Here is a 13,292-nt window from a genome sequence, read left to right as displayed (position 1 = left end):
GTGTTTTTGATGCATGGAAAGCTCTAATTTTAGAACTGGTAGTTAACTATCAATGCATCTTTGAATTCTCAAAACTTGTGGCAAACCTCTAAAAAAGTGCACCTATACACCTAGCACACCAGTGCACCAGTGAAGCTTGGAGGCAAGTTCCAAAAAAATGAAAAATTTCACTATGTGTTAAGATTGAAATTCTAGCTTTTGGGTTTTGTTTTCCTTTATATCAAAGATATGTCTGGATATTTTTTCTTGAATTTCTCAACAATCCTAGTAACTTTGACTGCATCTAGAAAATCTAAGGCTTCATATTTCTCTTTCACCTTTTGCCTATAGTTGCCAACCTTGATATGAGTCTTTTCAAAATCTCCTAATTTCACATCCAAATCTAATAATGCCTCTTCTACTCTAAATTCTTTCCTAATGTCATCATCATTAGTAGCTTCCTCAAAAAAAATTCTATAATTTCTCAACTACTACCTCTATTGGTATTAACTTCTCGTGTGCATCATCTTCAAAAATGTCTAAACATGCATCACTATAATGCTTCTCAACTTCCAAAATTTTCTCTTGGGTTTGATCCTTGAGCCTGTGAATCTCCACATGTAATGTTTCTATTACCTTATTACCATCCGAAATCTTTTCAATCCAATCATCAATTTTATCTAACTACACAACTATATATACTTCCATCAACATCTGATACCTTTGGCCTTTAATTGCTTGTAATGCTTGCAAATTTTTGCCCTAGTTATGTACTTCATCCATTAGACTAAAATCATGATTCAAAATGGCCACAAGCCTATCCACATTATCCTACATAATGTGTAACAACTTTAGATTTCCTTAAATGATTTGTACACCCTTCTCCTCAATACTTTCTTGCCATTGCTAACAAGATTTCAAAAATGGATCCAATTGGCCTATACCCCTATCTCTTCTCTCAATTGCTAAGTTTAAGGTTTCTTTAGGCTTTGTCGGATCTAAGGGACCAACAACTTTTCTTTGACATCCTTTTAGGATCTCATTTTGTTGCCAAAGTGTTATTAATTCCACCCCTTCCTATTCCAAGCTCCTAAATACTTCTTTAACACCTGTTGTAACCATCGGCTTATCAATATCCAAGGTAGGTTTCCCAAGCACAACCTCCCTAATCTAATAATCCTATGGAGTCAATATTTCAATGTTTGAATGTAGAGGAGGGATAGCCACATGGGAAAACAAGTCCTAGCTTTGATCACTCATGATGAAGGCTAATGGCTATGCATCCTTTGATGGTGACTCAGGGTTCCTTAGAACTTCAATCAATTTGATTCTATCCTCCTTTTCTATAGTGAATTTCTAATTCTTATTCCTTATTACTTTTTTTCTCAACCACCTTGGAATATGATCCACTAGGGCTTTTCCTTTTGAGGATGATGGAGTTTTCTCAGCAATACCTTTTCCCTTATCTCCCCTCTTTGGAGTCCTCTCCTTTTGCAAGTGATTTGTGCTAAGAGTATCTATATCTATGGAGCCCACAATTTTGACCTCTATGTCTTGGGAAGCTTGTTGAGGTTGCTCAATTATTTGTCCTTCTTTTGACACTTCACTAGTGGATACTTGTTTTGGTTCTTCCTCTTGTCCTACTTGTACCTATTCTCCTTTAGTTCTTGGAGGAAAAGTAGTAACTGATACCTTATCTACACAAAATGTGACTTGCACTAGGGATGTTGGGGCTACTTCAAGACCTTGTGGCTCAAGTGGAAACTGACTCCAATCCTCTTATTGAGGTTGATTGGTTGGACTATCTCTAATTTTGGCTCCCACCAACTTAGTTCCCACTAGCATAAAATCAAAATCTAACATCTTAAAGACATCAGTTCCCTCAACATCTTGTTCATCTATCCATTTTTGCATCTCATCTTCTAATGTTGTAGTCTAAATAGCCTACTCAGGAATAGGTTATGGCGTGATTGTGGAGCTTCTTCTCTATTTTGATTTTGTGGCTCTTACAAGATGATTTCTTTAGTTCAATGAAAGGTTATCCTCTTCATCCTCTTCATCCTCTTCTTCATCTCCTTATTTAGGGATAACTCCTGGGACTGATGGGAAGGGAACAACTCTCTTGATCACCTTTTGTTTCCGTTTGACTAGAGTCTTGATCTTTTATTTCTTAGGAGAAAAAGGGGTTGGGAGGCTTGTACCTCTTGTGTAGGCACTTTTTGCACTTCAATTTGAACTTCTCCTTAGCCTTGTTTAGGTGGTAGGATTTGTGGATTATCTTGAGCTAGTGTAGCTTTCACATTCTCTAGCTCTTGTACATTTTCTTCTCTTGTCTATTGAGATTCTTGAGTCACTTCCTCTTCTGGCTTAACTTGTTAAGGAGAAGTCTTCTTCCTCTTTCCTTTACCTTTACCTTTTTGAGCCCTATAATACCCAACTTGTCTGTCAAGTTGGTGTACTATTTCTAGTCTCACTAGTGACTAAGATATAAATGTATGAGCTATGACCTTAGTTCCTTGACCTTTAGTTGGGTGGGCTTGTGCATGAAAGACTATTTCTTGAGGAATTGGATTGAGTTTGAAAGGTCTCTTGATCTAATCCTTTGTCAATTTGATGACATGCCTTGCTCTATGATTGATGTCTACATTTTCTTCCTTATCAACCTCACCATTCATGATAGGTCTATCACCAATCTTGTCCCTATTGAATAGTGGATCAAGGACATCCTCTATATCTTGTTACATGATCTTCAAAGGAACCTTTATCTTCAAATAATTCTCTACCAGATATAGAGTCATCCTAAAATAATCCCTCATGCTAATATCATAGTCATCTACTAAATTCATCCAATGATCATCAATTGTATCTTCATACTAGAATGTCTTGCCAGGTAAGTACTGTACCCTCCTGATGTTGTCAAAATATGGATGAGGAGAATTATACTCATCCAAAAGATATTGGTCCCATTTAGACTCAAAAGATGGAATATCTTGTCTTCAATCCACATTGAATAGTCCTATCATAATGGGCCATACCCATGTTACTTTTTGTTGTCTCTTTACCCTATCATATGTAGACATGAGTTGTCAGGCAACCTCCAAGAGTATAAGCTTGTCACTTGGATATCTTGGGAGCTTCTTAGGATTGATACTTGTACCCACTACCCTCAAATAGGTGAATGTTCAATACTAAATATAGTAGGCCCCAACCTCTGATATCTTTGCAGGTTCCTCTTTTGAAATCCTCTTTGCATAATCCCCTTCAATGAATTATATTATTGTGAATATGAAAGCATCATTCACTATCCTGTATTCCTTGCTATGTTCTTGAAACTTCTTCTTTACTAGCTGAGGATATACAATATAGGGACATGCATTTACATCTTGCATGCTACCCTTCTTAAAAAGCCCTAAATAATCTATTGCCCTAGCACCTAACAAGTAGACCAAATATGATGTCATATAGAATTTTTAGTAATTCTTAACCACCACCAGCTGCCCACCCAAGTTTTCACAAAGAATTGAAGACCAATCAATTGGCATCTCCATTGTCTTGACCATCTCAATAAAATGCACCATAAATTTTTTTAATTGTATAGATGTGGGCAAACCAATGATTCTAATCAAGAGAATGATTGAATATCCAATATCTTCCTTCATATAGTGTCATCTCATATCCACTTTGCTTGCTTTCTATCCTAGAGGAGTCTTCTTAATAAGGTATGAAGACTGGATGATCTCAAAAGCTTCATCAACATGTTCCCTATACCATCTCTTAGCCTAATGATAAGTCATATGATGAATTGATCTACCCTCAAAAGATGGAACACCTTCTCTATGTTATTAGGTCAGAGATCTAAGATGATCTCTACAATTATGCTCTTCACTATAATTTCTTCAGGAACATAGTTTTCTACTAATGTCATGATTTACTCCAAAGATTGCACTGATACTGGGTGTGATGCTTTACTAATAAGTGTTGACTAGATCAAAGTGGATATCATTGGAAACCTTTCTATTGGTTTGTTGCACAATGTTAGGAATGCACCCAAATCTGTGTGACCTAGTTCAAGGTCTCAGATTTATGCATGATCATCCTAAAAATGTGACTTCATTGGCACACCCTAAACCTTGAATTCTATGGTCTTTGGGACCATCTTTTTTGGAAGGAAGGACAATGAAGAAGCTATTGAATCTACACAAAAACAATGTCCATTAGTCTAGAGTTAAAGAAAAATCAATAAATTCAAACCCTAATATTGACATAAGAAAAACATAGAACCTGACTGCTAAAAAAATTATAAAATCTAACTTTATGACCATTATTTGCAAAAAAGGGTGCACCTAGTGTGCCATTTCCTTAGCAAAAGTTTCAAGTATGGGGTGCACCTCATGGGTGCGCTAATACATACCTTATACTTGTTTAGGTGCAAAAGAGTTTTTATGTTTAAGGGTGCACAATAGCACACCTAATTAGGTGCACTACTATGCACCTTAAAAGGATGTTTTTCTTTGTTTGTTAAATTTTTATAAGTTTCTTGTTGAAACAAAAAGGTGCACAATAGTGCACCTACCTAGGTAGGTGCACTACTCCACACCTTTTTGGATGTTTTTAACATGTTTATGTTTTTGTTCATGCAGGAGTGCAGGAGGGGAGGTGCACCATGGAGGTGTGGTGTTGCAGTGCTTGGAAGCTCAAAGTAAAGACAAAGTGAAGGAAGTGGGAAGGGGAAGAGGGCCCTAGGTTTTATAGCTTAGGGACCCCAACACCTTTGGTGTTGTGCAGATGTGTTCCTACACATCTACACATCACTAAAGGGAGAATGCCTTTCTTTTTAGTACTTTGGTGCACTAGTGCACCTGTCGAGGTGCACTGGTTCACTTTTTAATTTTGCAAACGACTTATCTCCTTCTAATGATAAAATCTAAACTTTGGGGTTTTGAACCAAGATGTAGATTTCACTAGAAACACTAAATAAACCTTAAAAAGGACTTAGACCTTGAACTAGGGTTCTAGAAGGCCAAAAAAATAAAGTAGGGGGTCCCCATTTCTAGGCAAAATGGGTCATGCATTGTGAAACCACAAAAGGATGCAGCTATCAAAATTATCCTAGATGTCCATAAATCTTTTTTGGACAAGCACACAATTAGTTTATAACCCCATTAACATAAGTGTCAAAAAGGGGGAGATATAGCTTTTGGGAAGATATAAAATTTTGGGGAGAAAAAAAGGAGATAGAGAAAAAGAAGAATAAGAATGAGAGCAAAGAGTAAGAGAAGCGATAGAGAAAAGATAGAATAAGCTAAGGGGGAGCGACCACAAACAACATCAGTTTCTAAGAGCATTAGTTGAGGCACTATTACTCAGAAGGAGTACATAATTTTGAATATAAAATAGACCAATCAATTTAGGGGGAGTTATTAGACTTTGAGGTACAAGTTTTTATAAAATTTTATATATAAGCTAGATAAGAGATATGTTATGTTCGTAAGAGTAAGGATATTAATGCATGACCAAGTGTTTTTGACACTCATGTCAAAGGAGGAGATTGTTGATCTTAGATTGGTTTTGAAAAGTGAGTGTCTACACTTTTTAGTCATTTACTTAGTTCATGTCAAATAAGTAGTACATGCTGAGCACAATATGTATATAATAGAGCATGTTGAGTCCATAGTGAGTGCCAAGCCACTCATGTGCTGAGTCATCCAAGTGCCAAAAAAATAGTATAAGCTGAATAATTCAAGAGATAAGTAAGCAGTGCATGCTGAGTGATATAGATGTCAAGTCAGAATATAGAGAATAGTATATGCCAAGCATCAAATAATTTAGATGTCAAGTAAGACAATTTTTTTTATAGCTGTTTGTAATGACACAAACAACTATGTAAACCATTTTTGAGTCAACTTAAAGATTGAATTATGATATTTGGAGATAAGGACGAATCCTAATTTGGATTCCTAATGCATTTCATACATCCAATTAGAAAAAAGGAAGGATTAAGTAGAAAAATGGATGAATCACAACCATTGATTCATACCTAACCCTAAGTCATTGAAGTCTTCTTAAGGAAGACAAACCCTAAACTATCTACATTGTGAACAAGGTGTATATTGGGGGAAAAGAGAGAAGTTTGCATGCAAAAATAGAGCATTCATGATGGCTAAGGAGTTATGAAATGAGATTATATTATAGAATCAGTTAAAGGAGAATAGAGGAAAGAAATAGTACACAACAATGAGACATCTAATCAAAAGGATCAAGAATACATCAGTATAGAGGTGATCTGTCATTAGGCAATCAAGTGCTAATTGCAAGATCATTGCTAAATCATTCTAATAGGTGAATTAGTTAAATATCTTAATAGAGTAGTCCTAATAGGTTATATTATGATCCTCTAATAAGATACTTACTTAATTGTTAGTTTAAGTCCTTTAACAAGGCACACTTCTAATAGGGTGTTGAAATCCTTTAATAGGGTGAGACCTAATAGTCTTTGTAAGCCTTTAACAGGGAAGACCTTTCATAGGGTAGATCATGTCTCATGATCAAAACATTAAAACTTTCATTGGATACACTTTATTACTATAGTAGTGAAGATTTGTGGGTTTCATCCCCACCCTAGTTTTACCTTCTCATTAGAGGGTTTCTAGGTAATCATATTTGCTGTCATATGTGTTTCATTGTTTACATGATTTGGATGTACATCCTCTACATGATATTTCAGTTTACTTAGTGAATGTATGAGAATTCAAATAGTTGTATCATTATTACTCTCTAATAATTATAGTAGTGAATGAAATCTCCTAACAAAGTTGGCTTAACATCTATTTTTCAAATCCTCTAATAAGGTGGCATTTCTAGATTGAAGTGTCTAAAGACCTTTAACAAGGCCACTCCTAATAGGGTGAACTAAATCCTTTAATAGGGTCACACCTATAATTCTATTTTGTAACCTTTAATAGTATTGGCTCCTAACAAGGCCCATTTTAGAAGAGTGAAAAATAGTAACTAGTTGATTTGGTGGTTTTTCCAAGATTGGATTTCCATGTTAAATCTTGGTGTCTCTTGTGTTCAATATGTTATTTTCTTTATGATTTTGCAACTAAGTTAATCAAGGTAAATTACACTTAATATCATAAGATTGCATGTCTAGTGCTAACAAAGTAACAATGTATATATTTAGTATTAACCGAGTTATAGTTATTATTAGTGTAAATTGAGTTACTATGTTAATTGAGTGTTTTAGTGCTAACTAATTTACAATAGTATTTTAGTTTTAGAAAAGTTTGGTTTTTTTTTGTACTAACATCTTAAGGGACTAGGATTTTTTATATTTTAACTAACTCACCCATCCCCTCTAAGTTACTCCTCTTACATTTCCAACAATTGGTATCAGAGCTTTTGGTGCTTGCAAAGAAAGTTTCAAGGACCTAAGCTAAAAATCAAGATGTCTTATAGAAGGGAGATTCCTAAGCTAAGCAAAGATAACTTCTGAGCATGGTAGGAACTTATGAAGTTGCATTTGGAAACAATTGGAGACTTAGGCCTAAAATATATGAACACCAATTATGTAGCACCTATTGGAACTATGACTATGGAAGAAATTATAGACAAGAAGAATCATAACATTATGATGATTGGCATTGTTTTAACACTCCATTATGCTGAATTTTATGTGGAGGAGATTATAATGTAAGGAGAGCTAAGGTAGAAATTCTTAGAGGTTAGTTTGATCAGATGAAGATGAGAGAAGATGAGAACATTGCACAATATAGTGAAAGAATCAAAGCCAGTGTGTGTGCAATCAGATCCTTAGGTGGGAAAATTGATGATGTAACAATGGTAAGAAAGATACTTAGAACCCTATTTCTTATTTATGCAATTAGAGTGTCATCTATTCAAGAAATGACATGTGATCCTAATAATGATATAACCTTGGATGCACTAGTGGGAAGGTTCACTACATTTGAGTTAGATAATTTTTATAATTATGTTCCTAACTCTAGTAACCTTGAGTCTAAATTCCAAGCCAAGCTACCACTCAAGAAGAAAACTTTAAATTCTATAAAAAAAATTTCTTGCAAGAAGATTTCCTAAAGGCAAAGGAAAGTACAAAGGTAAAATTCCTTTGATCTACTTTTCTTGTGAAGAAGTTGGTAACATTGCTGTAAGGTGTCCAAATAGAGAAGGAAAAGAAGAAAAGAATCATGAAAGATACAAAGGAAACAATGATTTAAAAATCCACAAAGACTACAAGGACAAAGGTAAGAAATCTTGATACATGGATAAAGATTTTGATAGTAGTGAAGAAGATGAAATAGTTTGTTTACATTGCTATTAAGGATGAATCAAATGATAAGAATGATAAGATGACCCTCATCTCTCATGTTAGTAAGAATGACACATGGATTATTGATAGCAATTGTTCTCACCATATGAATGGTGATAAATCTAAATTTTAGCACTTGGAACACTATGATAGTGGGAGTGTCAGATTTGGAAATGATGAAGCTTCTTATGTGAAGGGAAAAGGTTGTATTGCACTAACCAATGATCTTAGATGTGAAAATGATTATTGGGTTGAAAGACTAAAGCATAATCTTCTTATTGTGTCAAAATTGAATAAGATTGGATTCAAGGTAAAATTCATGAATAGAAAAGCCAAGCTACTAGATGGAGATGAAAATCTAGTTGGGACTGGCAATCAAACTAGAGGTAATCTATTCTACCTATATCTAACTATAAATTCATGTTTCATAACTCAAGTAGAAGAAAGTTGGTTATCACATAAAAGATTATGTCACATGAATTTTGATAACCTAGTCAACTTAAGAAAGAATAAAAGGGTTAGAGGCATTCCAAGCTTGAAGAAACTTGATATGGGCATGTGCAAGAATTGTCAAATTGGAAAGATGAGAAAGACAAGTTTTAAAAACAAGAACTATCATTATGAAGAAGTGTTGGAGCTGGTTCATATAGACCTTTGTGGACCTATTGGCCTACAGAGATACACTGGAGATGAGTACGTTATTTTTTTTGTTGATGATTATTCTAGAATGATGACGAATATGTATTTAAAGGATAAATTAGAAGCTTTTCAAAAGTTCAAATGGTATTTGGTTAGATTTGAGAAAGAAAAATGAAAGAAATTGAAATGTTTAAGAACAAGAAAAGGAGGAGAATTCATCTCTAATGATTTCAATGAATTCTACAATGAAAGAAGAATCAAAAGACATGTATATGCACTTGGTACACTTCAATAGAATGACATTATTAAGAGAAGGAATAGATCAATCATAGATTGTGTAAGGACACTAATGATAGAAAAGAATGTTGCTATCAACTACTGTAAGGAAGCAATAAATAGTAAATTTGGACCTATTTTTTGATGCTTGGAGCTCAAAAGTTTGACACTTCTACATCAAAAAAAATGTCACTAGAATTTTGTCAAAAGTCTAATGCACTCCATGGTCATCAATTTATCAACAAGATACTCCATCAAAAATCATCCCCATCAATGAAATATGGTGGCATTAGACTACTAGTTTAAAACATCAAAATATTGATGACATCCATAGATGATTCGATGAGTTTTTCATACTGTCAATGGTAGGCCAGAAAATATTTGACAAGTTTTTCATACTGTTGATGACAAGACATGTCAAAATATAGATGATTTTATGGTCTTCTTAAGCCCTCAACAACAAGATGCATCAAAATATTGATGACTATCATAGTTTAAAAATAAAATTTAAAACCTAATCTATCAGTTTCCACCTTTCAATCCACTTCTCCTTGCAAACAATAGTCTCAGATATAATGCTACAAGAGCTTCAAATGATACTATATTCTACAAGTAGTAATAGTCAATATCTAATAAAAGACATCACACACACTCATCATAGTCAAGAAACCTATAAATATTTACACACCCTTCTCAAAATTGATAACAAAAAATATAGATTTTATTATTGAAGATTATAGTTGGGATAGAGATCTTTATAGTTTGTAATGTTGTTTAGCTTTTGGATAAAAATTACATGCTTATAATCCTTATGATGGATCATGGAGTTCGATCCAAAATGGTATACATAATTTTAATCTAGAAGACTCATGCAGAACTTTATGAGATATTCATTTTTCAAGTTTGTAGAATATATTATGTATTTTGCTAATTTTAGAATTAGAGCAATTGACTTGAAAAATAAAATATTTCATTTTCTTGGAGTAAATAATATTTCTTGCATATCCATTTTCTTCTTTTCCAAACAAATAAGTTGTGTTTCGATGATCAAATATCACTAAATACATATTATATTGAATCTATCATGAATTCCTAGGATCAACTTGAATTTTCTCTTCTCATATATTAATTATTCAATTTTCTTTTAATTTTATTATGCTAATTTCCAAAAATTTCTGCAATATTTTCACCCCATATCTTCAAAAACTTCAATTTTTGTTGTCCCCAAGTTCAACTTCTATCTGATAGTGGAAAAAATTACATGTTTATAAATCTTTTTAATCAGATAGGGACTCATCGAAGGTCTAATGGAGTTTATAATTTTCTTCAAAGTAGATCAACGGATCATAATACATACAAGAGTATAGGTCTAGATGATCCTTCAACATCAAAAGAAGTGATGAGATAGTGAATAAAGATGCAAATAATTTTCCTTTGCTATGAACCTTCCCTTAAAAAAAAAGTTTCAAAGGTGTAAGTTGCATATAAATACAACTCCCCATCTCTTTTAAACTAGTCGAAAAAAACTAGGGCAATACGTGAAAACTAGCAATTAAAATTGAAAAACACATTCTAAACTAAACAATTCCAAGTGTTTTTCAAGTAATCTATGTAACATGATCTCACTCAATTTCAATGATTGAATTTTATGAGAGTCATCTGATCCTCCCCACACCCTCATATGATCCTTGGCTTGAGCTACTTGCACTACAAAACAAAAATTAGTCACAACAACAATAGTGAAGTAATAGTCCCAATGACTTCTAAAGCCTCTACAGAACTATGATACTTTACCTCTCTATTCTAGTTGATGAAATATGTGACTAACAATAAAATGGTAGTCTAGAGGGCTATTCTACAAATCATGCCAGTCCAAATTCCCTGTTTCAACATACAATCATTGAGAGAAAATAAACTTTAAATAATTTATGATACTAGTCATTTTCTTTTGGATGGTCATGAGATTATATTCTTCTTATGAGAGACACTTAGTTGCACTACAAACTAAAAATACATATCATTCTTTGTATATAATTTGAATTGATTGTAATATACAAATAATAAATAATAATTGAAAAGAAGGCAAGTCTACCTTAACTCCAAGGTCTAACTTGTATCTCATGGGAAGTCCAAGAAGTAATCCAACAATGTAGTAGCTCCCTATGTTTACATAGGCTTTTAGAGCTGTCCAACCTCCCCCTACAACCACACTTAAGTTGTTTTCACCAAAAGAAAGGAAATCTTAGAAAGATATGATACACCAGACTGAGCCCATGAAAATAAATCATTAGTTATAAACTGATGAGCTTCCATAATCACATCCATGTAAACCTAGTGTGAATGGGTATGCATAATCTACCTAATAGCACTTGTTGTACACTATTCAAAACCATTTTTATGCAAGAAAAATTTCCATATTAGACACTCTTTCCATGACCACTTTACTACTTGTGAATAGTACCAACATGTTATGATGAAAGCCATAACCCAATTTTAAATATTGAGAATCAAAACTAAAAAACTACAAACCTCTAACCTAATGATTGATGTATTAATTAAGTTAGACTTCTCAAACTAGACATGTGGATATTCTGCTTGGACACTGATTCTATCACATGATAGCCCCACCCTTTCAAAATTCAATTCATCATCACCACTTAGACTCGACATTGTCAAAGTCCATTTATTAGTCCCTACCTTATATAAGGCAAGGAACTAATTTTTTTTATTTAACCCCTTCTATTTATTTTTTTGGAAGCAATTATCATATTGATAAAGTTTTATGTTATATATATATATATATATATATATATATATATATATATATATATATACATATATATACATATATACATATATACATATATATATGTATATACATATATATGTATATATGTATATACATATATATATGTACATATATACATATATACATATATATGTATATACATATATATGTATATATATATGTATATATGTATATATGTATATATTTGTATATATATATATATATATATATATATATATATATATATATATATATATATATATATATATATATATATATATATATATATATATATATATTTTAATTTATTTATGAGAACAAAAATATCCTTTTCTAATTGGCTAAAGACTATTTTCCTGGGCAGATTTCTTATTTTTCAAATTGAAAAATGTAGGAAAAGTCATAAAGATAAGAATGCAATTAATATGCTCATCAAAATTCATTTATGAATTATTAGTTACTGATGTCATTTCTAATCTCATATGATGATGAAAAGAATAAAAAACTTCACTATAAAGAGGCTTGACCAATCAAGTAACATCAAATCTGGAGACTATAATCATACTTGGTTCATTTTCCAAAAGTCCTCTATGAAGATTATTGCACACATAATTTTTTTTGGAAAGTTTAACACTCTTCAATTTTTTGCCATTTTCTCTAGTTATTATCTGATTGAAGCACATGAGAGCCTCCACTTTAGATTTATTTACATACTCTAAATTGTATGCTTTCACATATTGTAAATCATCTTTTAAAAAAAAAATTGCTATTAGTTAATTTAGAAGGTTTATGCTAGGATATACTTACATGATATCTAGAATAAGAGCAATAAAATGGGCAAACAAAGTATAGTGTCAAGCCATGTCACGAATCATGATCAAAAGTTTTAAAACATGAAAGTTATGTTACATGATGCCAATAGATTATACTATTATAACATGCCCATTTATGACATTCTGGCGATTTCTTAAAGCCCCCTTAAAGTCAATAAGATGAGCAAAGAATACATGATTGGACTAGCTCTTTCTTAGTGGCTCTCAATTTCTAAGTTATAGCAACTCTATGCAATTATCTAATTTATATTCATTCTCTAGTCAAAGATCAAGGCAGAGGCTCCTCTAAAACTATTTTTATTTGGAATCACAATAGAAAGCTCTAGATGCCACACTGGCTAGTTCAAATTTAATCATAGGCAATGGTAAACATATTTCTATTAATAGAGTTAAGGGTTAAAACCTATCTTGTTGGGAATCCAACTCTGTTATCCTCCTTGGCTAATGA

This window comes from Cupressus sempervirens, chromosome 8, assembly GCF_028749045.1.
Source record: "Cupressus sempervirens isolate cs-2001-9-10 chromosome 8, ASM2874904v1, whole genome shotgun sequence".
Classification (NCBI taxonomy): domain Eukaryota; kingdom Viridiplantae; phylum Streptophyta; class Pinopsida; order Cupressales; family Cupressaceae; genus Cupressus; species Cupressus sempervirens.
This window is presented reverse-complemented; position numbering follows the sequence as displayed.